The sequence below is a fragment of the Monodelphis domestica genome, chromosome 2 (assembly GCF_027887165.1).
Source record: "Monodelphis domestica isolate mMonDom1 chromosome 2, mMonDom1.pri, whole genome shotgun sequence".
Lineage (NCBI taxonomy): Eukaryota > Metazoa > Chordata > Mammalia > Didelphimorphia > Didelphidae > Monodelphis > Monodelphis domestica.
The window spans coordinates 109,539,043-109,563,786 of record NC_077228.1 but is presented as its reverse complement, the minus strand read 5'-3'; the positions used below and the strand labels follow the sequence as shown (position 1 = coordinate 109,563,786).

The following is a 24,744-nucleotide window of genomic DNA, read 5'->3' as shown; positions in this document are numbered from 1 at the left end:
CACAGATAGCATCTCTTCAGTTATGACAGGAGCTCCTTGGGATCAAGGATTGGCTTTCTACCTCTTTGCATCCATGATGGTACCTTGAACTGTGTGCACTCAGTAATAAGTGCAAGGAGCAGCTAGGTGGTACAATGAGTGGTATAATGCTGGGCTTAGAGGAGGCAGAAAGACCTGAGTTTGAATCTAGATCTACACACTTAATTAGCTAGATGAGCTTGGGCTAGTTACTTAGTAGCTGTCTGCCTCAGTTTCCTCATCTGTAAGATGGGGATAATGAAAGCTTCTAAATTGTAGAGCTGAGAGGATAAAATGAAATATTTGTAAAGCACTTGGTAAGCCTTGAAATTCTAGTTATTTTTATTGCTATTAAATATTTAATGATTAGAAGGTAGGCAGGCAGTATGCTATAGTAGAATAAGCATTGGAGGGGAAGCCAAGAAACCACAGAATCTCTGAGACAGGAAAGGACTTAGTCTGATACATAATCTGTCCATGCAGGAATCCCCTCTCTAGCATCTCTGGGCTGCACTTAAATAAAGGTCTCCCATATTGGAGAAGTGGCCATCTTGGGGTAGCATTGGCTCATTTTGGGATAGCTTTAAATGCCAGGAAACTCAAATTGAAATCCCAGTTCTGACATTTATTTGACCTTGGGCAAGCTACTTTATACTCTGGGTCTCAATTTCCTCATCTGTAAAATGGGGACAGTAGAACTTCTACCAGCTGCTTCCCAAAAAGCAGTTTGCAAACCTGAACACTCTGGAAACATAAGTTGTCATTATCATCATCTTTGGAACAGGAATATGGAGCCTTAATTCCTCCAGATGCATGGGGTCATTTCTGCAGGGAAATACCTTGCCAGACCCAAATTCTTGCCTTCACATCTGATCATCAGAAAGATTTGCCTCTAAGGCCAGATTGGGATCTGTTGGCTTATTATTTCTCAACAAACTGGAGGGGGCAAGCCATAGACTCCAAACTGTGTACTGGAAAGGACCTGGGGTGATAGCATCTGTCCCAGAGACCAGGCTGGCACAGCTGACAGCAAAGCAGGGTTTGGGCACAGGCTGGCACAGACGGGCACGAGTCAGTCTAGTCAGAAGCCAAGCCTGCTGAGGTGGGGGGTGGAATCTGATTGGGGAACAGAGCGGGGAGTTGGTGTAATTTTTCCTGAGCCAAAGATAAGCCAGAGTTTTGGAAGTCAGCTATGGATAAGAGGCAGATAGGCTATGCCCACAAAAGGACTTGGGGGACCAAGGATCCAGGCTACTCCTGCCTTGATTTAAAGGAAATTCGAATCCCCTTAAGCCACCCAGCTCTTGTCGCTGGCTGCATCCTAGGGTAGGCAGCAGTATCTTGAGTCTATGAAGGGGCTGTTGGGGGAGATTCTGGGGGAAGGAGCTTCCAAAATCCATCTAACAGAAACAATAGCAACAAACCAGAGTAAGGGTACCTATTTACCCAGGTTTAATCAGCAGGGTTAGAAAGCCCTTTTCATGGGCAATCAGTTCATGACCAGCCCGAGGGAAAGATGCTCACTGTAGCCCTCTGGGAGCCCATAACTTCAGGAAGATAGATCAGAGGAGACGTGAGTATGGAGGTATCCAGGAGACAGGAATAGCGAACTGTAAGTTCTCACTTCCCCACTGCAGAGTTAATGGCGAGTGCCCTTGTGATCTGGAATATTTGGGTAAAATGTTTTGGTCCTCCCTTTGTACTAGAAAAGAAGTCTGAATTTTTTCTTTTTCTTTCACAGGATGTTTACAGTACCTTATTGTAAATTTTGGATTAAGTTTGCATTTCTGAGTTTCTCAACTTTTTCTGTGTCATCTTCTGGACTTCATATGTTGTCTGTCTTCTGCAAAACTCCACCCCACCCTAAATTTCCATTTAATTTCTTATGCTGACTCGCAATATATTAAAACCGCAGTGAGGAAATTGAGATGTGAAAGAGATAATTATAGTTTATTTAGCTGTCATTTCTGAGCCTCATCTCATCTTCCTTTTTACCCAGAGTGTCAAAAAATATTGAATGGAGAGTTAAGGAAGCTACCTAGTCCTTTCTCTGCCTCTAATTCACTCTTTTAAATTGGGTGAGTCCCTTTTCTTTTCTGGGCTTCAGTTTCCCTATCTGATAAATGTGATGGAAAGAATGTTGGATTTAGAGTCAAAAGATTCGGGTTCAAATCCCAGATTTGTTTCTTACTGCCCGTATGATCTTGGGTAAGTCACTTATTTCTGTGTCGGTTTTGTCCTTCCAGCTAAAAACTGTCTTGAGACTAGATAACTTTAAAGGTCTCTTCTAGCTCCATAACCTCTGTGGCTTCTTGATCTTGGACCACTTTACCCACGAATTCTTCTTTTTAAACCCTTATTTTCTGACTTAGTAACAATTTGAAGACAGAAGGGCAAGGGCAAGGCAAGCAGGGCTAAGTAACTTGTCCAGGGTCATGCAGCTAGGACAGACACTGCTCCTTCCATATTTCTTTACTGTTGTAGATTTACTCCAAGACTGCTAACATACATGCAAGACCAGGTCTGCCCTTAATTAAACAAATGCACGCTTCCATACATTCAGAAAACAAATATTCACTGAGTACCATTATATGCTCAGTATAGAGGAAAAGTGCTCTGAATTTGGAGGCAGAGGATGGGGGTTTGAAGCTTGGTTTAATACTTTAAAAATCTTTAAAATTTAATTTTTTCAGATTACCATGTCAATACAATTAAAAAAACCCAATTTATGTTCTTAGAATCATGTATTGGTTCCAAAGCAGAAGAGTGATAAGGGCTAGGCAACTGGGGTTAAGTGACTTGTCCAGAGTCACTTAGCTAGGATTTATTTGAGACCACTTTTGAACCCAGGACCTCCCATCTCTGGGTCTAACCCTTATCCACTGAGCCACCTAGTTGCCCTTGATACAATTTTTTTTTAACTCTTACCTTCTGTCTTAGAATCAATACTGTGTATTGGCTCCAAGGCAGAAGAGTGGTAAGGGCTAGAACTTGCCCAGGGTCACCCAGCTGGGAAGTGTCTGAGGCCAGATTGGAACCCAGGACCTCCTGTCCCCAGGCCTGGCTCTCAATCCACTGAGAAAATCCACAATTTTTAATATTCATCTTCGGGCATTTTGCAATCTATGTTCTCTCCCTCCATTGTACCCTTCTCCCTTCCCAAGATGGCAGGTAATATAATATCAGTGGTACATATATTATCATATAATACATATTTCCACGTTCATCATGTTGTGAAACAAGACACATCCTGCTTATATTAGAGAAAAATTCATGGAGGAAATCAAGCAGAAAATGGTATGTTTCAATCTGCATGTTTTGCTACTTATTACACAGATGACCTGAAGGTAGTTCCTCAACATTGGCACCTCAGCTTCCTCATCTGGATAAAGAAGGGCCTGGAGTAGATGATCTCGAAAGCCCTTTCCATGTCCAAGTCTATGATCCCACGACGGCACACACAGACAACCACAAACTCCTGAAAAGGGGCTTCTGTACGCTCCAACCCAAGGACGGGTGTCCATCGATCCCCCTGGAGATCCAGGTGCATCTCCAAGCACATTGGCAGACATATGGGGGAATGAGGACAATAAAAGCACGTATACCCCCATGATTCACTCGTACACATGGATCCACATAAACAGACACACAGACGCTTGGCTAATACACACGGACCCACAGGAACATGAGTGGGCATAGAGACACACTCAAGGTCATCCCCCACCAGAAAACCACTCATTCCTACTCCCGCCAAAAAGGTTTCTCTCCTTCACTCTCTGCTTCCCAGTGGTGGGACAAGAATAAATGATCATCGCTCACATTTCTGGAGCCCTTTACAGTTTAGAAAACAGATTTCCTCCTAACAGCTTCATACTGAGAAAAAGCAGTGGGGCATCAGAGAAAGGGCATTGGCTTTGGAGTTGGAGATTCTGGGTTGGAACGCCATAGTTATTTGGGTGACTCTGGGCTGGGGGTGAGGAGCAGGAGGGGTGGAAGATCACTTCCTCTTTATTAGCTCCATGGAGTTCCTTCAGTTGTAAAATTTTTTAAGATAATTTTTTCAATTAGATTAAAAAAAACAATTTTCTCTCCCTCCCTCATGCCCATTGAAGAAATAGAAAAATAAAACCTTTGTAATAAATATCATAGTTATGCAAAATTAATTCTTCACATTGGCCATGTCCAATGACATATGTCTCAATTTACATTCTTGAGTCTACTATCTCTCTTTCGTGAGGTGGGTAAATAAGTCAAATGAAGTCACTAAGCATTTATCAAGAGCCTATTATAGGAGCAACTAGGTGACTCAGTGGATGGAGTCAGACTTGGAAACAAGAGGTTCTGGGTTCAAATTTGATCTTAGAAAATTCTTAGCTGGATGACCCTGGGCAAGTCACTTAACCCCAATTTCCTAGCCTTACTGCTCTTCTTCTTTGGAACTGATACTTGGTATTGAGTCTAAAAGAGAAGGTAAGGCTTTTTAATTAAAAAAAAAAAGAGCCTACTACAGACCAGATACCATAATTAAACTCTGGGGATACAAAGAAAGTGAAAAAATAATTCCTGCTCTCAAAGAGTTTCTAGTCTAGTGAGGGAGACAATAATCTCTCTCTCTCTCTCTCTCTCTCTCTCTCTCTCTCTCTCTCTCTCTCTCTCTCTCTCTCTCTCTCTCTCACACACACACACACACACACACACACACACACACACCAGTTCCTGCTCTCAAAGAACTCTTAGCTTAATGAGGGAGACAACAGGCAAACAACTATGATAAACAAGATTTGGACAGGCTAAATGGAGAATGCCTCAGAGGGAAGTATTATGATTACTGAGGACAGGGGAAGGTTTCTTGAAGAAGGTGGGACTTTAGGGGGCAGCTGGGTATCTTAGTGGATAGAGAGTCAGGGCTAGAGATGGGAGGTCCTGGGTTTAAGTCTGATCTCAGACAATTCTAAAGCTGTGTGATCTTGGGCAAGTCATTTAATTGCTTATCCCCAATTCCCTAGGCCTTACTGCTCTTCTGACTTGGAATTGATACTTAGTGCTGCTGCTTTTTTTTTAAGTTTATTTAGTTAAAGTACTGATTCTAAGGCAGAAGATACAGGTTTAAAAAAAGGTGAGACTTTAGCTAAGCCTTTCAGGAAGTCAAGGAAGCCAGGACATGCTTCTGAGAGAGCATTCTAGGCAGGCATAAGAGGCAAACTAGTGAAAATGAACAGAAATGTAATGTTTTGTTTGAGGAACAACAAGGGGGCCAGTGTTATTGGATCATAGTGTACATGGAGGGGAGTAAAATGTAAAAAGACAGAAGAGGTAGGAAGGGACCAGGTTCTGGAAAGCTTTAAAAGGCAGAGGAGTTGGGAACCCCTAGAATTTATTGAATAGAGGGGAGATTTGATCATATATACCCTTTGGGAAGATCCCTTGGGCCAGTGATCGGAGGATGGATTGAAGTGGGAGAGATTTGAAACCAACCAACAGGCTATTGGAATAATCCAGGCATGAACTGATGTGGGACTGCCCTAGAGTGGTGAAGATGTCAGAAGAGGGATTGGATGAAGGTAGAATTGACAAGACTCAACAACTGGACTGAGGTGGTGAGTGGGAGTGAGGAGAGGCAGATTATCCCTTGGTTGTGAGTTTGGATGACTGTAAGTATGATAGTGTCCTTGACAGCAATCAGGAAGTTAGGAAGGGAGGAAGTGTTCACAGGAATGATAATAATATCACTTTTAGATACATTGAGTTTAAGAAGACTGTGGGGCATCCTATTTGAGATACTGAATTGGAGATTAGTGAGATTAGAGGGCAGAAGAAACGCTAGGAGAAGATAAGCAGATTTCAGTCCTCATCATAGAGAGGATAATTGAATCCATGGGACTCATGAGATCACTAAGTAAAATAGCATAGAGAGAAGGGCAGCTAGATGGTTCAGAGGATAGAAGGGTCTGGGTTCAAGTCTTAACTTGACTAGCTATGTGACCCTAGGCATATCTAGCCCTCTTATTATTACAATAGAAAGTAAGGGTTCAAAAGAATTAGCATAAGAGGGAAGAAAGAGCCAAGGGGAACATCCTGCGTTAGCTTTTGAGACTTGGAAGACCCAACAAAATAGATTTTTAGAAGATAGCTAGGAGAAAAACTAAGAGAGAGCAGTGTTGGGAAACCTAGAGGGAAAAGGGTAGCAAGGAGAAGAATGTGATCAAATTTGTTAGTCTACAGAGAGATCAAAAAGCACATTTCATCATGGGTTCTCTGGAATTGTGGTTGGTCATTGAGTAATAGTTCTTAAGTCTTTTGAAATTGCCTCCTTCACCTGTAAATTGAAGATGTTGGATTAGAAAGGTTCTAAGACCTTTTTAGCTTAAAAGGTATGATCCCAAGTAGGCAGACCAGTGGTTGTTATCCCCATTTTGCAGAGGAGGAAACACTGATGTGCAATGACTTGGCAGTGCTGGGATTTGGACTCAGGTCTTCTGCTTCCTCTTTTTTCAGGACTCTCTCCATTATATAATGCTGCCTATTAGTAATGTTTTAGAAGGAGGCTTGTTATCTGCACTGTCTCGATAGCTTGGGTAATGGAGTTTAGCAGCCTAAGCATCAGTTTCTGCCCTTCTCCAGGAAGCATTTCCCCATCTCTCTTAATTCTAGTATCTGTTGTTTCTTTACTACTTTTCCTGCACAAAGCTGTTTCTTAGCTGGTTGCACGTTGTCTCTCCCATCAGAACATGAGTTCTTTAGGAGAAAAGGCTATCTTTTACCTTATTTTGAATTCTCAGTGCTTAGTCTAGTACTTGGCACATAGCAGGTGCTTGATAAATATTTGTTGACTGTTAGATTGACATAGTTGTGGCAATGTCTGAAGGGAGAAGGGGTGGTATATGAAAGATAGTATGAAGGTAAAATGGACAGGACTTGACAACTGGACATTGGTGGTGAGAAGAGAGTTTCCATAGGCCGGGGCCAAAATGGGCATCTTTTGGGCAGAATTTTCCTGTAACAGGGTCTTCCAAAGAACAGAAAGATAGAATCTCAGACCCAGAATGGGTTTCAGATGTTGTGTCATCCAACCTGCATCAAAGCTCCAATTGCTTGCATGGCAAATACAAAGTGTTTTCTTCTGAGATGAACCCAGTGCAGAACTGTTGGGATCTGCAGCGCCCACTCTCATGGCTGAGACAGTCTACTCCCACAGTTCCGGTACATGTTTGCTGATCAGGGTTCCTCTCTCGGAGGCCCAAGCTGACTTCTCTTAGCAAGAGCTCACATTTCTAGAATGCATTAAGGATTACAAAGTACATTCCTTGTAACAGGCCTGTAAAGTAGGTGATGCAAGTTATGCTGGCAAGTAGCCAGAAGAGGGAGGGCAACCAGGCTGGTGAAGGGCCTACAGTTGATGCCAGTGAAAGGAAAACTGGGGATGTTGAGCCTGGGAAAGAGAAGACTCAGAGGGATGTAGCAGCTGTCTTTGAGTATCTGAAGGAAGGATTCATTTTTTTCTGTTTGGTTCTAGAGATCAGAAACATGAGGAATGAAGTTGTTTTTGTTTCGTTTGGTTTTTTAAGTCCTCACCTTTTGTCTTGGAATCAATGCTGTGTATTAGTTCCAAGGCAGAAGAGTGATATAAGGGTTAGACAATGGGGGTACAGTGACTTGCTCAGGGTCACATAGCTAGGAAGTGTCTGAGGCCAGATATGAACTCAGGATGTCCCATCTCTGGGTCTGGCTCTCTAACCACTGAACAACCCAATTGCTCTTACAATGAAGTTGTACAGAAGTGAATTTGAACTTGATATCAGAAAAAAATCTTTCTAATTATCAAAGCTACCCAAAGTAGAATAAATGCCTCCAAAGGTGTATGACCCTGGGCAAGTCACTTAACTTGATTTGCCTAAGTTTCCTCATCTGTAAAATGAGCTGAAGGAAATTACTACTCTAGTCAAACTCCTGGGATACCTTTCCCAAGGAAACCCCAAATGGGGACATGAAAAGTTGGAGAGAACTGAAAATGATGAAACTAGAATAAGTTCTCATTATCTGGTTTTCACAGTCACTAGAAATCATATGGGAGGCTGATAACATAACAGGAACAGAAAATAAAAAGAAATGGCTTTGGAAAAAGAAGAAATTATAAGGGAGAGGAAGGACTAGAATATTTTCTTTTTATAAAGAAAATTTTAAAACATTCATTTTTTTCCTTTTGGGTACCAAATTCTCATTCTCTCTCTCTCCCTAGTCCCTATTTGGCTCACCCATTAAGAAGGCAAACAACATGATAATGATGATACCTGGAACATTTTCTAACTCTTGGTTTTAAAAAGTTCCAAAGTAACTTTAACGAAAGTCTTTTCTAGTCTCCAAACCTTTAGGATTAACATCTATGTCGAAGGGCTACCTTTATCCAATTTATTATAAGGACCAATAATAGCGAACATATTTAAGAATTACAAAAAGATCTTTCTTCACTACAACAACTCTGCCAGGTAGGGAGTTGCAGGTATTATTATCTCCACTTTATAGATATAGAAACTAAGGGAAAGAGTTTAAATTTAAATCAGCTATTAAGTTTTGGAGCTGATATTTGAACCTCATTTCTCCTACCTTTCCACTATAGTACAGAACATGGGTTCTGGAATCATGGAGCTTTCCAGCAATCCTTTCTGAGCATAACTAAACCCTAGGACTCAGAAAGAATTTGGAGAGGTCAAATAGTCAATCCCCCTGTCTCTGGCGTTCCCAATCCATTCTAGGTGGATAGTTTTGAAGCCTACTCATATATCTACTTTCCTTAGAAAGAGATGTTCGTAATCAGGAGATTTTTTCTAATCCCTAGTCTTTCCTCCTATATCCATAATTTTTGGTATCTCTGTGATACTTAATCTCTCAATACCCTAGGCAATTCTTTAAGAGAAGGTACTTAACCTGGCCTCAGACACTTCCTAGCTCTGTTACCCTGGGCAAGTCACTTAATTCCAATTGCTTAGACTTACTACTTTTTTGCCTTGGAACCCATATTTAGCATTGATTTAGGATGGAAGGTAAGGGTTTAAAGACAGAGAGAAACACAGAGAGAGAGAGACAGACAGGCTGAGACAGAGAGAGTGGAAGAGACAGAGAGAGACAGAGAGAGGGGAGAGAGAGGGGGAGAGAGAAAGAGAGAGGAAAGAGAAAAGAGAAGAGAGACAAGGAGAGAGACAGGGGGAAAGAGGGAGAGAGAGACAGAGACAGAGAGAGTGGGAGACAGAGACAGAGACAGAGAGGGGGGAGAGAGAGGGGGAGAGAGAAAGAGAGAGGAAAGAGAAAAGAGAAGAGAGAGAGACAAGGAGAGAGACAGGAGGAAAGAGGGAGAGAGAGACAGAGACAGAGACAGACAGACAGAGACAGACAGACAGGGGGGGGGGGAAGGTGGTTAGTAAGGTACCTGACATAATCTCTTCTAGGTGCTTAATAAATGCTCTTTGACTGAGCTTTATTGGGAGAGTTTCCTCATCTGGGATTTCTGTGTATCGGTGACCTCATAGGTTAGGAGCCTAACCCTATTCCATATATATAAGACCTTGTTTCATTCTCTATTCCTGCCCTTTAGTCCCCCAGGACTTCATTGTGCTAAGTGAGGTCACTGAGGCATGATCTATTGTGAATAAAGGAAACTGTTTTCAGATCTGGGCAGCTTTTTCTTTTGGAGTTGAGGGGTAGGTAGGTAGGTAGAGCCAGAGACAAGGAGACCAGTTCGAAGTGGGAGGGTTACTCACTGATGAAGAGTCAAGAAAAGAGGTAAGGGGGCAATTAGGCATCACAAACACACAAAGGCACACAAGTCACTGCCTTATTCTCTCCCTGCTTAGGCCAAATAGTACATCTGTTTTGGGGAGTGGTGCTGTGTTAAAGCAACAGTTCCGATACCCTTCTGCCTCTTTCCCCGTCCTGTCTTTGTCTCCTGCCTTTCTCCCTCCCTAGTTCAATCTGTCCAGAGGGTGCCAAGCAGAAGATGGAGTGGAATGAAAGAGGGCTGGAATTCCTGGGAATCTATCCTAAGGATGCTACCATAGAACAAAAACAATGCTACCTGTATAAAACTACCCAAAAAAAGTTTGTAAAGTGTTATCTCATTTGATCCTCACAATAACACAAGGAGGCAAATATTATTATTTCCATTTGCAAGATGATGAAACTGAGGTAGACAACAGTTAAGTAACTTGCCCAGGGTCACATAGCTAGCAGTGTTTGAGGGAGGACTTGAATTTAGGTGAGCTCACTGTTTTGTATAATCGGTAAAAAGATAGTATAAAGTATTGGAGGGTTAGAAAAATAGCTAATGGGGGTGTCAAAGCACATGTATGGAGGAATCTTCATTTGGTCTTCACAACAATCCTGAGAGGAAAGTAGAACAATGGTTACCCTTCCCATGTCAGAAGAGGAATAATCTCAAATGGTAGAGAGACTTGACTTATGGTCAAATAGCTAGTAAATGGCAGAACCCAGATTCAGATCCTTTGATTCCAAATCTCTAACATTGTGGCAAATAAGAATATAACTATGGGAAAACTTGTGTAAATAATACAAATTAAAGGATGATCAGTAGAATTATATGAGAAGGGGGGCAGCTAGGTTGCTCAGTGGGTAAAGCAAGACCCAGAGATGGGAGGTCCTGGTTCAAATCTGGCCTGAAGACACTTCCTAGCTGTGTGACTCTGAGCAATGTCATTTAACCCCCATTGCCTAGCTCTTACCATTCTTCTGCCTTGGAACCAATTCTTAGTAGACAGAAGATAATATTTTTTAACTTAAAAAAGAAACAAGAATTAAATGAAAAGCAATATAGCCCCCTGGGAAGTGCAATAGATTTGAAACCAGAGCACTTGAGTTTGAATCCCACCTTAACCATAATCTAAGAGACCTTTGGCAAATCATTTAATTTCTTTGGGCCTCAGTTTCCCCATCTGTAAAATGAAAATATTAAATTATACAGCTTCTAAATTTTCTTCCAGCTTTAAATCTATGATGCCTCTATATATACATGAACTATAATTTACATAATGATGTTTGCAAGCTTAAATAAAAACATTTTGAAAGTATTTGGAAGAGTTATAGACAAAGAACTGGAGGGGGCACAGAAGAAATAATGGAAAATGTGATTATTGCTAAAATAGTTTTAAAGTTTTTTTCACAATATTGATTTACCCATTAGGTCCTGTGAGAAAAGAAAAAAAAAAGAGAGGGCCTGGCATGCAGCGGATGGGTATATTTCCTCATTGCTGCAGCCTGGCTGGGAAGGGTTAACTGGTTGGGGCATCATAGGGAGTCTCCATCAGGAACTGCTGGCTTGTTCTTAGAGCCCTACAGGCTCTAGGAAAAGAGAGGTGCAAGGCTCTGAGTCAACTTTTGATTATTCAGAGGAAAAGTCTCCTTCTTGTGGGATATCCAGGACCTTTGTTCTATTCTTAGGGCTTTGGACTATCTTCTTGCCTACTCCCAGAATGGAGTTATGGGTAGAGGGACTCAGACCTCAAGAGCAGCTCTGGTAAGAGGTTAGGAAGAACAGGGTTGGGGGATCATCTTCGGATTTATTATTTGTGTCCTCTCTCCTCTCAACATATCACAGGATTTATAGCTGGAAGGAGACCTTAAAGTCCTCTTAATCCAAAGCTCTCATTAAAGACGAGGAAACTGAGGCTCGGAGTGGAAGTGACTTGCCTAGGATCATGGAAATGGTAAGTGGCAGAGCCCAGATCAGAACCTTGGTGCTTCTACTCCAAGCACACCTTGGTGCTGCTGCCTCCTAGAGTACTGAGTAGATTAGGTAAAATGTTTGAGGCCATGGGAAAATAGGGGGAAAGAAGTGAAGCAGGGGGCAGAAAGCAAGAACAAAGAGACTGAGTCCAGCCTAGGGGAGCAGGCAGGGCTCCAGGCACATCGTCTCTCTGAGCTCCCTTTCACACAAACGTTCACACTCCGCGAGGATGTCGTCCCTATCACCCCTCCCCCTTTCCTCTGGATTCTCAAACCTCCAAACAACCTTGAATGACATCTCTGGTTCCTGGACCTCAGCTTCACCCCTCAGGTACCTAAGGATTGAGTATTTCCCTGCCCTGCCCTCCCCCCTCCCCCCTCCTGTCTCTATTCAGCGCTAGGGTCCCCTCTGCTTTTTTTCACTTCCCTTTCCCCTCTCCTTACCGCTCCACAATTGGAGGACCCCTTAGTGCCAAGACTGTAGGCCCCACACCAAGGTTTCTCTGGGTGGGCTATGGACATTGGTTGCAGAGGCTGGTATTCATCACAGCTGGCCCCTTTTACATATAATAAGAATAGCGGCTAGCATTTATATAATATTTTAAAGTTTGCAAAGTGTTATCTCATTTGATTCTCACAGTAACACAGGGAAGTAAATATTATTATCCCCATTTAACAGATGATGAAACTGAGGTAGACAGAGGTTAAGTAGCTTGCCCAGGGATACACAGCTAGCAAGTGTCCGAGGGAAGTTTTGAATTTGGGTGTGCTCACTTTTTTTTTTTCTGACCCCCCTCCCCCCCCTTCTCCCTAGCACTAGTTTCTTCTCTTATTAGGAAGCTAAAGCTTCCTGAAAAGCTTTCCCCTCCCACTAGCCAGGAGGAGTGGAAGAAAAGAGAGGGAAGAAAGTCCAAGACCCAACGGCTCCTGTGACCCACCTTACATGATGTAGCTCTGTCCACTTCTCTTCCCTGGGCCCCTTTCCTTTCTAAAACTTGAATTCCAGTCTCTGGTGGATACTACTCCCCACTTCCCATCCCCCACCCCAATCTCACACATCTTCTCCCCATTCTGCAAAAGAAAACAAAAAACCCGAAAACAAAACAAAGCAAGAAACCTTAAACCACCACAAAACTATAAAAAAGAAAAAGACTTTGGAAGGAAGTCCTTAAGCAACCAGCCTCAGACCCTCCGAGGGGGCTCCTACTCTTCCCAGGATGTTCTTGGTCAGCCTGGGTATCAGGACCCTGGAGTTCCTGCTTGCTGGGACACCTGGCCCCTTGGGGAGCGGGGCTGATCTCCCTCGGGGTCCCCTAAGACGGCTGCCCCTTGCCTGGTGGGCCTCTCCTGTCCCCGGCTGCTACATTCCGAGACACGCTGCTGGGAGCCGGTCCCCAGCCTCCCTCAGCCAATCTAGGTTTACAGGGATGTGTTTGGAGAGGGACTGGGGGACCTGAGCGGGTGGCCACTTCCTCGGGTCCCCCCATGGCGGGGGATGCACGGGTGCTAAGGGAAGTCAGCCGGGTGCCTGCTAACCCCTTCTCTGCCCACGCCCCCTCCCCAGCCCCAAGTTTAGCCGGGGTTTTTCCGAGTATGGAGCCCATACCAACACACCTCTGGGAGCCCTGGAGAGCGCCCCGGGGCCTGGGACATACCTGGGACACAGGGTGGGGATCCGAGGCAAGCCGACGCAGCAGCCCGAGTCCTTGAGCCCAGAACCACCTTCTCTCCCCCGCCCTCCTCCTTTAGCTTCTCGCCGTCCTGCTGCTGCCGCCGCCGCCGCCGCCGCCGCCGCCGCCACCGCGGCTTGTGAGTGTGTGTGTGCGCGCCCCGAGCCACTGCGGCATCTCTGCATGACGATGTGCTCCTCCCTCTCCCTCTTCTCTCCTCCTCCCCTCCTCCTCCTCCTCCTCCTCCTTCTCTTCCTCCTCTTCTCTCCTCTGTCTCCCTCTCTCACATGCTCCGCTCGCCGGCTCACTCAATTTCTCAGCCAACGCTTCCTAGTCCCCCGAGAGGATTCCCCCCCACCTCCCGTGTCCCCCCTGGTTCCCCTCCCTGGTCCCACACCCTCTTATCTTTACCTCATTTGCTGTCATCTAAGGACCAGTCAGCGAGCCCGAGACTCCCTGCATCCTCCATAATTCATGGGCAGCACCAGCCCCGGCTGCGTTGCTCTCGTCTGGTCCTCGCTCCGTCCCCGCCCCAATCCTCGCTGCTTGCTCACCCCAAATTAAGTCTCCCGTAGTTGGAGGACTTGAGACTTCTTCAATCTAGTTCTCCGAGTGGCTCAGTGGTGGGTGGTGTGGTAGAGGCAGAGGGGAAAGCCCTCCCCACCTGAGTCTTGGAGATCTGCAGAGGCGAAGCCCCCAGTCTTGTTCTAGAAATAGACCCAGTGAGAGCTGAGGCCAAGCAGAACTCATTCTCTGGGAGGGAAGGCTCTGGACGGGGGACCTGTTAGCTGTCTCCCAGCATCAGAAGGTGCTGTTCGGTGGAAGAGGACAACTAGCCCGGTTTTGCTTGGCCCCCTCCGTAGAGCCAGGAGCAATAGGTGCAAAAAGGCCAACTGAGGCTTGTAATCCGGAAACAAACAAACAAAAAACTCAAGGATTAGAGCTATCCAAAAGTGGAATGGGCTGCTTGCTGTTTTCTCCCCTCCTGAAGACCTTCAGAGGTTGGATCAGCTCTTATGAAGTATGTCAGAGTGCAGATAACTTTGAGGTATGAACCATAGATTTTAGATTTGGAAGGGCTCTTGAGGTCAATCCTTTAATTTTACAGATGAGGAAACTGAGGCACAGAGAGAGTAAGTGACTTGCACAGGGTCACATAGTTAAAAGGTATCTGAAGTGGGATCTAAATCTAGGTTTTTCTGATAGTGTCCTATGTACTACACTTTGGTACCAATATGAATAGATGGCTGTTGAGGGGGTCTTTCAATTCTTAAAAATTTTGAAGGCTCTTCTGTTACTGCAAGACTTGGGGCCAGAGTAGAGGTGGGGATAACAGAAACTCTGGATTTAGAAAGGCCAGTTTTGCCTGGATCAGTTAGTTAATGAGTAGGTATGGAGAATATATTATGTACCACCACCTTCTTCCCCCAACTGGAAAAATAAATCTGGAGAGCCTGAGACAGAAAGAAGGAAGAGAATCTTCCACTCACTCCTGGACTGTCAAAGCATCAGTGTTATCTAATCCTTCCCTGGTGGCTTTTGTACTATACCTTGAGCCAAGAGAAGATCAATGATTTGCCCAGGTTTTGGAAATATCCAGCAGTGCTCACTCAGCCAGCCCCAGGATATTTTATGACATCCCAGTGTGTTGAGACTTGAGTACTATTCTTGCTCTCTTTTTCAGAGGGGGCCAGATCTTAAAGACTCTGGTTATTCTGTTCATCTTAGCTGTGGTCAAAAAGGCTAGGAATTATCCAGGGCTCGTTGTGTATGGAGGGGAAGGAGTACATTTGGCAATTTCTAATTTTTTGCCCCCAACAGAAAAAGGAAGCCTATTTCCCAGATCTCTTTTTCATTTCTCTCCTGCTTGTGTGTGTGTGTGTGGGGGGGGGGGGGGGGCTTTATACTAGTATTATGTCATTTCTGCCTCTCTTTAAGAGACCAAGACTTCTGATTTTGCAAACAACTTTTTGCTGAATGATTCTGAAATACCACACCATCAAGGCAGGCACTGAAAACCTCTTCTATCTGGAGCCCTAGCCCTCCTCACTTCTCAACTAAGGATCGGTTTTTTCTGTCTGTTCTTGGGAGTAAACATTTTGGCCCCCAGCTGGGATAGCAAGCCTTCTCTCTATGATGCCATCCAGGGCAACCCAGCCTCTTAGCCCAGAGAGAAATTGGTGATGCCATATAGCAGGACCATGCCAGAAGTGTGGGTGGCAGACCTGCAGTCATAAAGGAAAAGTGCCAAGGAGGACTCAAGGCTCAGAATAGGTTTTTATGGATTTTTTCCTGAGCCCTCATAATTTAAAAGCTAACCTCCTCCCTTGGGTAGGGTGATTGGGTCCTATAAGAGAAGGGACTCACTGATTTAATCCTTGGTACATTTGAGGATGGTCCTTGTGGATTAAAGTTAAGAAGGAGGAAATGTGGTTTTTGAAACAGATAGAAACCCAGCACTCTGGACTCTCTTGGGAGGCAGATCACTGGCAGAGGAGACCATGACTTTTGACTTGTGCCAGATGACCACATATGGTTGTTTTTTCACCAGCTTGCCCTTTCCCTGGTGATTTGGGTAAGGAAAGGGAGCAAAATGAGTTAAACCAAAGTTTTTTCCCCCTCTTTCTTCCCCAAAATGAATATGACTTTAACTTAGTGGGCAGAGATGCTTCTCCAAAGTCGATGCCTTTTTTGTTGTTGTTCTTGATAATTTTTTTTTTTTGCTGAGATTTGCTGAGAATATTGAAGGCCCAAAAAAACAAGCCTGATAGGATGTCATTCCCAGGGAAACAGTCAGGAGGGAGCTCAGCCTTTCTGTACTGCTGAAGAATTGGTGATATCATAAAGAAGTTAGTGCAGGTGTATAGTAATGGTATACTGAAAAGAGCATTAAAGGGTTGGGATTTCAATCTAGAAAAAGGGATATTTTGAGGTCATCTAGTCCAATCTGTCACTCTACCTATGAATGTTCTGAAGCTAGAGACAGGAAGTGAAATAACCCTAGTAAATAGCAGAACTGTAATTCTAACCCTGGTCCTCTAACTCCAGATCTAATATTTTTCCTGTCATTTCTCTAAATCTAGGCCAGCACACTAATGCATTGTTGGTGGACTTGAGTTAGCTCAGACCTTCTAGAATGTAGTTTGGAACAATGCCCCAAAGTCACTAAATCATATGTTCCCTTTGATTTAGATAAAAATGGAGAAGGTCTATAGATACTAAAATATTCATAGCAGCTCTGTGTGTATGTATGGTGACAAAGAATTTGAAGCTAAGGAAATATTTATCAATTGGGGAATGGTTGAATTATGGCATATGATTGTAATGGGATACTAGTCTACTGTAAGATATGATGATGAAAGGGATGGTTTCAGAGAAACCTGGGAAAACTTATATGAACTGATTCAGAGTGAAGTGAGCAGAACCAGGAGAACAATTTGTAGAACACTGAAATTCAAACATATTGAAAGGTTTAAAAACTCTTATCAATGCAATGACCAACCATGATTTCAGAGGACCAGTGCCAGAGGCATGCTGACACAAAGGTGATGAATTCAAGATGCTGAGTGGCATACATATATTTGGATATAATTAATATAGAAATTACTTTTGCTTAATGATGCATATTCATTTTAAGAATTTTAGCTTTCTTTTTTCTAATGGGGAAAGAGAGAAAATAAATGCTTATTAATTGAAAAAAATATTAAATAGAAAAAACCTCAAAGTATGCTCATCAAAAGAGAGATTGTTGGCAGACTGCATATTCCATGACTAGATTAGGTAAAGACTGTGAGGTTCTTTCTTAGGTGGCTGAGCACTAAGTGATAAAATGCTTTTGGCTGTAGCTAGTCATAAAATGGAAAGAGAAAATGACTCAGTTCAGCTTCTAGAGGGACAGGTGATAGAACAGGGGGAATATTCAGAAAACCAAGGTTCCAGTCCTGACTCTGATCCTCATTAGCTTCATGCCCCCAACTGGGAAAATGTTTGTCTTCTTTGAGCCTCATTTTCCTCATCTGTAGAATGGGGATATCGTGCTAGGTGGGAATCAGCATGAACATATTGATGATGATAATAATAGTAATAATAATATTTATATATTACCTACACAGTGGCAGGCACTGTGCTAAGAGCTTTATAAATATTATCTCATTTGATCCTCAAAATAACTCTCAGAGATAGCAGCTATTATTATCCCCATTTTATAGATGAGGAAAATGAGGCAGAGAATTTAAGTGACTTGCTCAGGGTTACATAGCTACTAATGTTAGAGGATGGATTTGAACGAAGATCTATTCTGACTCCAGGCCCAGCTCTGTATCCCTTGTACTATCTCACTGCCTCAGTGGAAAGAGGGCAAGCTCTAGAGTCAGAAGAGTTGGTTCCAAATCCTACCTTTGATGACTACCACCTGGGTGAACTTACATGTCCCTTAACCTCCAAGGGCCTCAGTCTCTTCATTTGTAAAATATTTGAGTTGGCCTAGATGGCCTCCGAGGTCCTTTCTAGTCCTAGAGAGATGATTCTATAATCATTAATGCTCCTTTCAGCTCCAAATCTGAAGATTCTGTGTGTGGGAAGTTAGCTATATAAGAAATTCCTCTGGGAATCTACTGCCAGCATCGTCATAGCAATCCCTCACCTGGGGCAAATTCAGTTAATGAGAGGGGTGTGGGAAGAGGTAGCTCTGCAGGTAGGCTCTGGGAGAGACTGTTCAACAATGGGTTGCCCTTGTGCCCTTGAGGGGACCATCTGAAGACTCTATCCTGGGCCTTCTTCTCTTCTCCCTCTATACTAGTTCACTTGGTGACCTTGTCAGCTTTCAAAGATTTAATTGTTTCTATGCAGATAATTGTCACGTCTATTTAAGCAGCCCTAACTTCTCTGACCTCCATTTTTGCATCTCTAACTGCCTTTTGGACATTCTCATTAAGATATCTGTAGATATCTTAAACTCAACTCTCCACACAGCTGAACTCTATCCCCCCCCCCCCCCCAATTCTCCACTCTTTCACTTTCCCCTTTTACTATTGAGGGCATTACTGTCTTTCCAGTCACCTAAACTTGTAAAGTTGCTATCATCCTCAACTCTTCTCTCATTCCATGCCCTCCCCCAAAACCAGTGATTAAGTCCTGTCAATTCTATCTTTGCAATATCTTTCTTCCTTTCTTTCTTTTTTTCTTTCTTTCTTTCCTTCTTTCTTTCTTTCTCTCTCTTCTCTCTCTTTTTCTTTCTCTCTTTCTCTTCCTTCCTTCCTTCCTTCCTTTCTTCCTTCCTTCCTTCCTTCCCTCCTTCCTTCCTTCTTTCTTTCTTTCTTTCTTTCTTTCTTTCTTTCTTTCTTTCTTTCTTTCTTTCTTTCTTTCTTTCTTTCTTTCTTTCTTTCTTTCTTTCTCTCTTTCTCTCTTTCTCTCTTTCTCTCTTTCTCTCTTTCTCTCTTTCTCTCTTCTCTCTCTTTCTCTCTTTCTCTCTCTCTCTCTTTCTCTCTCTCTTTCTTTCTTTCTCTCTCTCTTTCTCTCTCTCTTTCTCTCTCTCTCTCTCTTTCTTTCTTTCTTTCTTTCTTTCTTTCTTTCTTTCTTTCTTTCTTTCTTTCTTTCTTTCTTTCTTTCTTTCTTTCTTTCTTTCTTTCTTTCTTTCTTTCTTTCTTTCTCCCTTCCTCTCTCCTTCCCTCCCTTCCTCCATCCCTCCCTCCCTCCCTTCCTTCCTTCCTTCCTTCCTTCCTTCCTTCCTTCCTTCCAACTTCCCTCCTTCCAACTTCCAACTTCCTGTCTCCAGGCCTGGTTCTCTATCCACTGAAGCACCTAGAGGCCCTTCTTTGCAACACTTTTCCAATTCACTCCTTTCTTTCCTTTGACATTGTTTCCATCTTGGTACAGGCTCTCATCACTTCATATCTGGAACTGCTATTGCAGTAGGATAATGATTGTCCTGCCTTAAGTCTTTCCCCACTTCCGTCCATCTACTTTAGGAAGTAATTTTCCTAAAGTTGCGTCTGACTAGATCCCTTCCCTACTCAGTAGACCCTAGTGGCTCCTTATTACCTTCAGGATCAAATAGAAAATACTTTGGGCCCTTCATAACCTGCCACTTTCCTGCCTTCCTTGGCTTTTCATACTTTACTCCCACATAATAGAAACCCAGTGAGACTTGCCTCCTGGCTGTTCCTCCAGTATGACTCTCCATCTCCTAACAGTACTTTCACTGTCTGTCTCCTCTCCCTAGAATGCTCTCCCTTCTCATCTCTGCCTCCTTGCTTCTCTGGCTTTCTTCAAGTCTCAAGTAAAATTCTTCCTTTTGCCAAAAGCCTTTCCTGGTGTCTCCTTTCCCCTGGTGCTAGTATCTTCCCTTGAGATTACTTCTGATTTACCTTGTATACATTTTGTCTGTACATAGGTGTTTGCTTGTTTTTCCTCTTGTCCCCTGAGGTATTTTTTTGTGTGTGTGTGCCATTTCTTTGTATCCTGGGGCTTAGAGTAGTGCCTGATGCATAGTAAGTGCTTAATAAATCCTTTTAAAAACAAAACAAAACAAAACAAAACAACCCTTACCTTAGAATTAGTCTTAGAATTGATAGTAAGAATTGGTTCCAAGGCAAAAGAGTCTTAGGGGCCAGACAATGGGGGTTAAGTGACTTGCCCAGGGTCACACAGCTGGGAAGTATCTGAGGTCAGATCTCTAGGCCAGGATCCCAATCCACTGCTACCTGGCTGTCCCTTAATAAATTAGTGCTTATTGAATGCCTGGCTGGTCCTCTCCTCCTTCCCTGACTTAAGATGGTCTGTGATCCTACTACTCTTCCTTTCTTGGGGAATTCCTTTCCCCCCAAATCCCATAGGGGCTGCTAGAGGACTACAGAGTATGAGTGTTTAGTGGTCTCTGGACAACTCTAAAAGGAATTGTAATTGGACCCTCTCCTCACTCCACTATCACCATCTGGGAGAAAGTCTGAGTCATCCTGCTTTAGTTACAGACACAGCCAATGCCCTCCTGGGCTGAGGGGAGCAGCACCATGGCCAGGGTACCATTTTGCACTTGCCATCTAGAGCTTAGAGTTGTTAGTCTTGTTGAGAAAACGTGCTAATCTAGCTCTCTGAAGCTAATTAATATGTCTTCTTGTCACTTAGTACTAGGACACTCGATCCTTAAATTGGGTCTCTCTCTCTCCTCTTCCCCGCCAGTCCCTGTGTGAAAGGCAAGGAGGCCATCAGGTGGCTAATCAAATGGCCACTAATTTGCTCGTAAACATTTGGTGCCCTAGGGTAGGGGACCTAGGAAGTGGTCTTCTAGACCACCCAACACCACCATCCATCTGCTCCTCCCCTGCCCCCCCCCATTCTCACTCCGAAGCCCCAGAGCCACAAGATCGATACTAGTGAAGCCAAATCAATGTCCAGAAGGCCAGGGAATAGCCTCTGGGGTCCAGTCCCTGGGCAGGGATGATGGGCAAGATAATGTATTTCAAATATGCCTACAATCGATCCCTGAAGCTTGGGGATCCTTGGGCTCTCTCCCACCCTTCTCAGCCAAGGGGGCAAGCAAAGGGCAGCTCTACCAAGTTCCTTAACTCATAGACTCATAGGATGTAAGAGCTGGACCAGAGACTTCAGTGATGGTCCCGTTAAGCCCGGTCCATCATTCAACAGATTAAGAATCACGACTCATGCCAGGGTGCGAGTTATGCAAAGAACAGGAGGAGCTGAATTTGTTTTCTGCTGGGGCTCCTGGTGCCAGAAGGAAACAGGGTCCCAGCATTGCCAGGAATGGAAACATGTTGAGGACCAGAACTTCTTTCATTCTTCTTTCCTCTCAGTCTGAGTGATGCGGTTGGAATGGAAAATTTCCTGGGACCCCTGTCTTTAGGCAATCTTCCCCTTGTTGACCAGTGGGGGAGGGTGCAAAGAAGGATGTGACCACAGCAAATACCTTTCAATGAGTTCCTCTTTTCCCTAGTCTGGAGGGCTTCTTTATAAGGTAGTCTGTGGCCTACCCAAACTGTGTGATTTACCCAAACTCACAGAATTATTTAGCTGCATACTAGCTCCACACAGCTGCCCATGGGATTTTCCATAAATAGAAATCTGACCGTCTCACTTCTCTACTCTCTAAACCCTACTTGCTTCCTATCACCCCTCGGATAAAATAAAAACTCTCTCCTTGACTTTAAAAAATACTTTTCTTATTGGTATGTTTCTTTCCCTATTGTCAAGATTTCCCCCATCTTCCTCCCTTTCTTTCCTCCCAGAAATATATATTCCTTATAGCAAAGATTTTTTAAAAGAAGAAGAGAAAAGAAATCAATAAAAACTTATAAATGCCTCCAAAAGATTTGATGTTGTAGGCAAAGTTCCATTCCTGTAGACCCCCACCTCTGCAAAAGAGATTTGCTTGGCTTTTTAAATCCTTGACAACCTGATCCCAATTTATCTTTCCATTTGATACCTCCTCTGTTTTCCAGTTCAACCCAGTTGGCGTATTCCTTGTGATGACCCTGCCCTGGTCATTCTTTGTGTGTGCCAAGAGTGCGTTCTTTCTCCATTTCATAAAGATCCCTAATTTCTTTTAAGAATCAGCTCAAGTGATACCTTTTACCTCCACCTTTCCTGAGTCTCCTCTTCTTCCTTCTTCCTGTCCCCAACTGCTAGTGCCTTTCATTCCTGTCTACCTTGTATTTAGCTACTGGGAATTTGTTCTGTATATGTATACTTATTCTGGGTATATTTATAGATATACAGGCTGTCTCCCTCAACAGAATAAGGTAAGTGCCTTAAGAGCAGGAATTTGTCTTTGTATCCCCAGCTCGATTAACTCCTGGCACATGAGAGCAACATAAGAGATGCCAACCAATTGATTGACTGGACAGCCAGAACTCAAATCCAGTTCCTTTGACTTCTAGGCTGGCATTTTTTCCATGCCATTGGCTGCAGGCTCTTCTGTTAGGTATTCTTGGGAAACAGTGGGATCCAGGCCCACATGCCACCCGGGATGACGATGCCATTCATCCACATTCACCCTTACTTTTGGTTCTTGTTGTCTGGGGCCCTCCTAGTCCATTTCTCATCTAGAGATTTTGTTCTGTTTTTAAAATTCATAGAGCAGCTACTTGCTGTCCTTCTGGCCATCTCAATGGGTGGGGGAATTGAGGAGGGGAGAGAGAGAATTTGGGATTGAAAATATAAGTTAAAAATAATTTTTTAAAGAGTTCCTTTTGGGGGCAGCTAGGTGGCTCAGTAGATAGAGAGCCAGGCCTGGAGATGGGGAGGCCCTGGGTTCAAATGTGACCCCAGATATTTTCTAGCTGGGTGACCCTGGGCAAGTTGCTTAACCCCCATTGCCTGGCCCTTTCTACTCTTCTGCCTTGGAACCAATACAGGGTATGGATACTAAGATGGAAGGGAAGGGTTAAAAAACAAAAGATCACTTACTTATTCTTGCCATTACTATGCTAGGCATTGTGGGGATGAGATATGATCTGCCTTAATTACTTTAATCTCATTGGGGAAATGTGGCATATACAAGATGGTAACAGGGAGATAATAAAAGTCAAACTGCCAAAACTCATCCACTGTGTCAGAATAGCAAGTGGCAAGGTGACAGGGATAGACATTGCCCCAGAGTTGAAAGACTTGAATTCAAGTGATGCCTCTGATAGTCATAGCTTTAGAACTGTAAAGGAACCTAGAGGTCATCTAGTTCAATCTCCTTTATTTTACAGATTTGTAAACTGAGGTACAAAGAATTAAGTAACCCAATCAAGATCACACAGGTAGTGAGTGGCAAGCCTGGGATTGCTTCATTTCCTACATTTCTGTGACAACACGGACCAAATTTAGGAAAGCCTCACAGTAGAGGCAGGGACTTGAATTTGGCCCTTGTGTGATCTTGGATGAGTGGTGTTGTAAGGATTAGCTCTTTGCTACAAACCAGGAGCAGGAAATCCTACAAACAAGGCAGAAGCAGGAAGTCTTTGGGAGCAGAAAGATTCCAGAACATTGAGGGAGTGAGAGGCTGTTGCTTTCCCTAACAGTCAGGAGAGCCAATAGGGTTTTCTGTCTGATTATTCTGGGGTGGACCTAGAGAGCCAGAGGTTCCCTCTCCTGTGGCTTTTCTTGAGATTCTGACTATCCCTGCCGCTGTTGCTGCTGAAGAGTGATTTTCAACAGAGCTGCTGCTGGTGATTTTCTACTGGGATTTCTCCAGACTCATCAGCAAGAGTCCACCAGGTTGTGAAACTACTTTGGCCCTTGTCCTTGCTCCTACCAGTCCCTCCCTTAATCTTAAATAGTTATTAAGGAATTACTTAGATTAGTATAGAAAGTTGTTATTGGGTTAGAATACTGACTTTTGGGTTGCAAGTTTAGATATCCTCAATTCCCTTCCTTCCCTTCCCTTAACTTAATAAATAGCTAATTAGTTAAAATTACATGTTCTAGTATTTTAATTATAGTTATTTCAGTGGGCAAGTTGGAGGAACAGCCTGGGCAGAGCCGCTGGGTAAGAATGAACTCTCCTGCCTAGTACAAGTTAGGAACAGAGGGCAGAGGAGAGTGGAGGACAAGGTTTTTTCTTTCTTTCTTTCTTTCTTTCTTTCTTTCTTTCTTTCTTTCTTTCTTTCTTTCTTTCTTTCTTTCTTTCTTTCTTTCTTTCTTTCTTTCTTTCTTTCTTTCTTTCTTTCTTTCTTTCTTTCTTTCTTTCTTTCTTTCTTTCTTTCTTTCTTTCTTTCTTTTCTTTCTCTCTCTCTTTCTTTCTCTCTTTCTCTCCTTCTTTCCTTCCTTCTTTCCTTCTTTCTTTCTTTCTCCTTCTGTTTTAGAATCAATACTATTGTATTGATTGTAGTATACTACAATATACTACATAATGTAGTACTATATACTACAAATGTATTGTATTGTAGTATTGATTGATTGTAGTATACTACAATACTATGTAGTGGTTCCAAGGCAGAAGAGTAGAAAGGGCCAGGCAATGTGGGTTAAGTGACTTACCCAGGGTCACACAGCTAGGAAGTATCTGAGGCCAGGTTTGAACCTAGGACGACCTCCTGTCTCTAGTTCTGGCTCTCAATCCACTGAGCCACCCAGCTGACCCCTTTTTCTTTTTAAAAAAATCCTTACTGCTCACCTTGGAATGAATACTAAAGGCAGAAGAGCAAGAAGGGGTAGAAGCTATTTTAAGTGACTTGTCCAGGATCTCCCAACTAGGAAGTGTCTGAGGCCAGATTGGAACCCAGGATGTACTGTCCCTAGGCTTGGCTTTCAATTCCCCGGAGCTACCTAGCTGCCCCCCCCCCCCCCCATGGAAGACATGTTTCAAGGAATTCAGAATGTACTA

General features: G+C 43.4%; 1 protein-coding gene and 1 long non-coding RNA gene across 3 annotated transcripts in view; one reads left to right on the top strand and one right to left on the bottom strand.

Moving 5' to 3' along the window:
- The window catches only part of CNTN2 (contactin 2), a 63,305-nt gene extending 49,178 nt beyond the window's left edge, over positions 1-14,127 (bottom strand). Inside the window, exon 1 of one of the 2 annotated variants that reach the window (XM_056815792.1) lies at positions 13,830-14,127. The gene's annotated coding sequence lies outside the window, so the exon portion shown is untranslated. Of the gene's footprint in view, positions 1-13,403; positions 13,790-13,829 lie in introns of those variants that run through there. The other variant, XM_016430101.2, reaches the window with a different exon arrangement.
- Positions 1-24,744, top strand: part of LOC103092026 (uncharacterized) — a 39,200-nt gene that overhangs the window by 6,489 nt on the left and 7,967 nt on the right. The gene's annotated exons all lie outside the window — the stretch shown is intronic.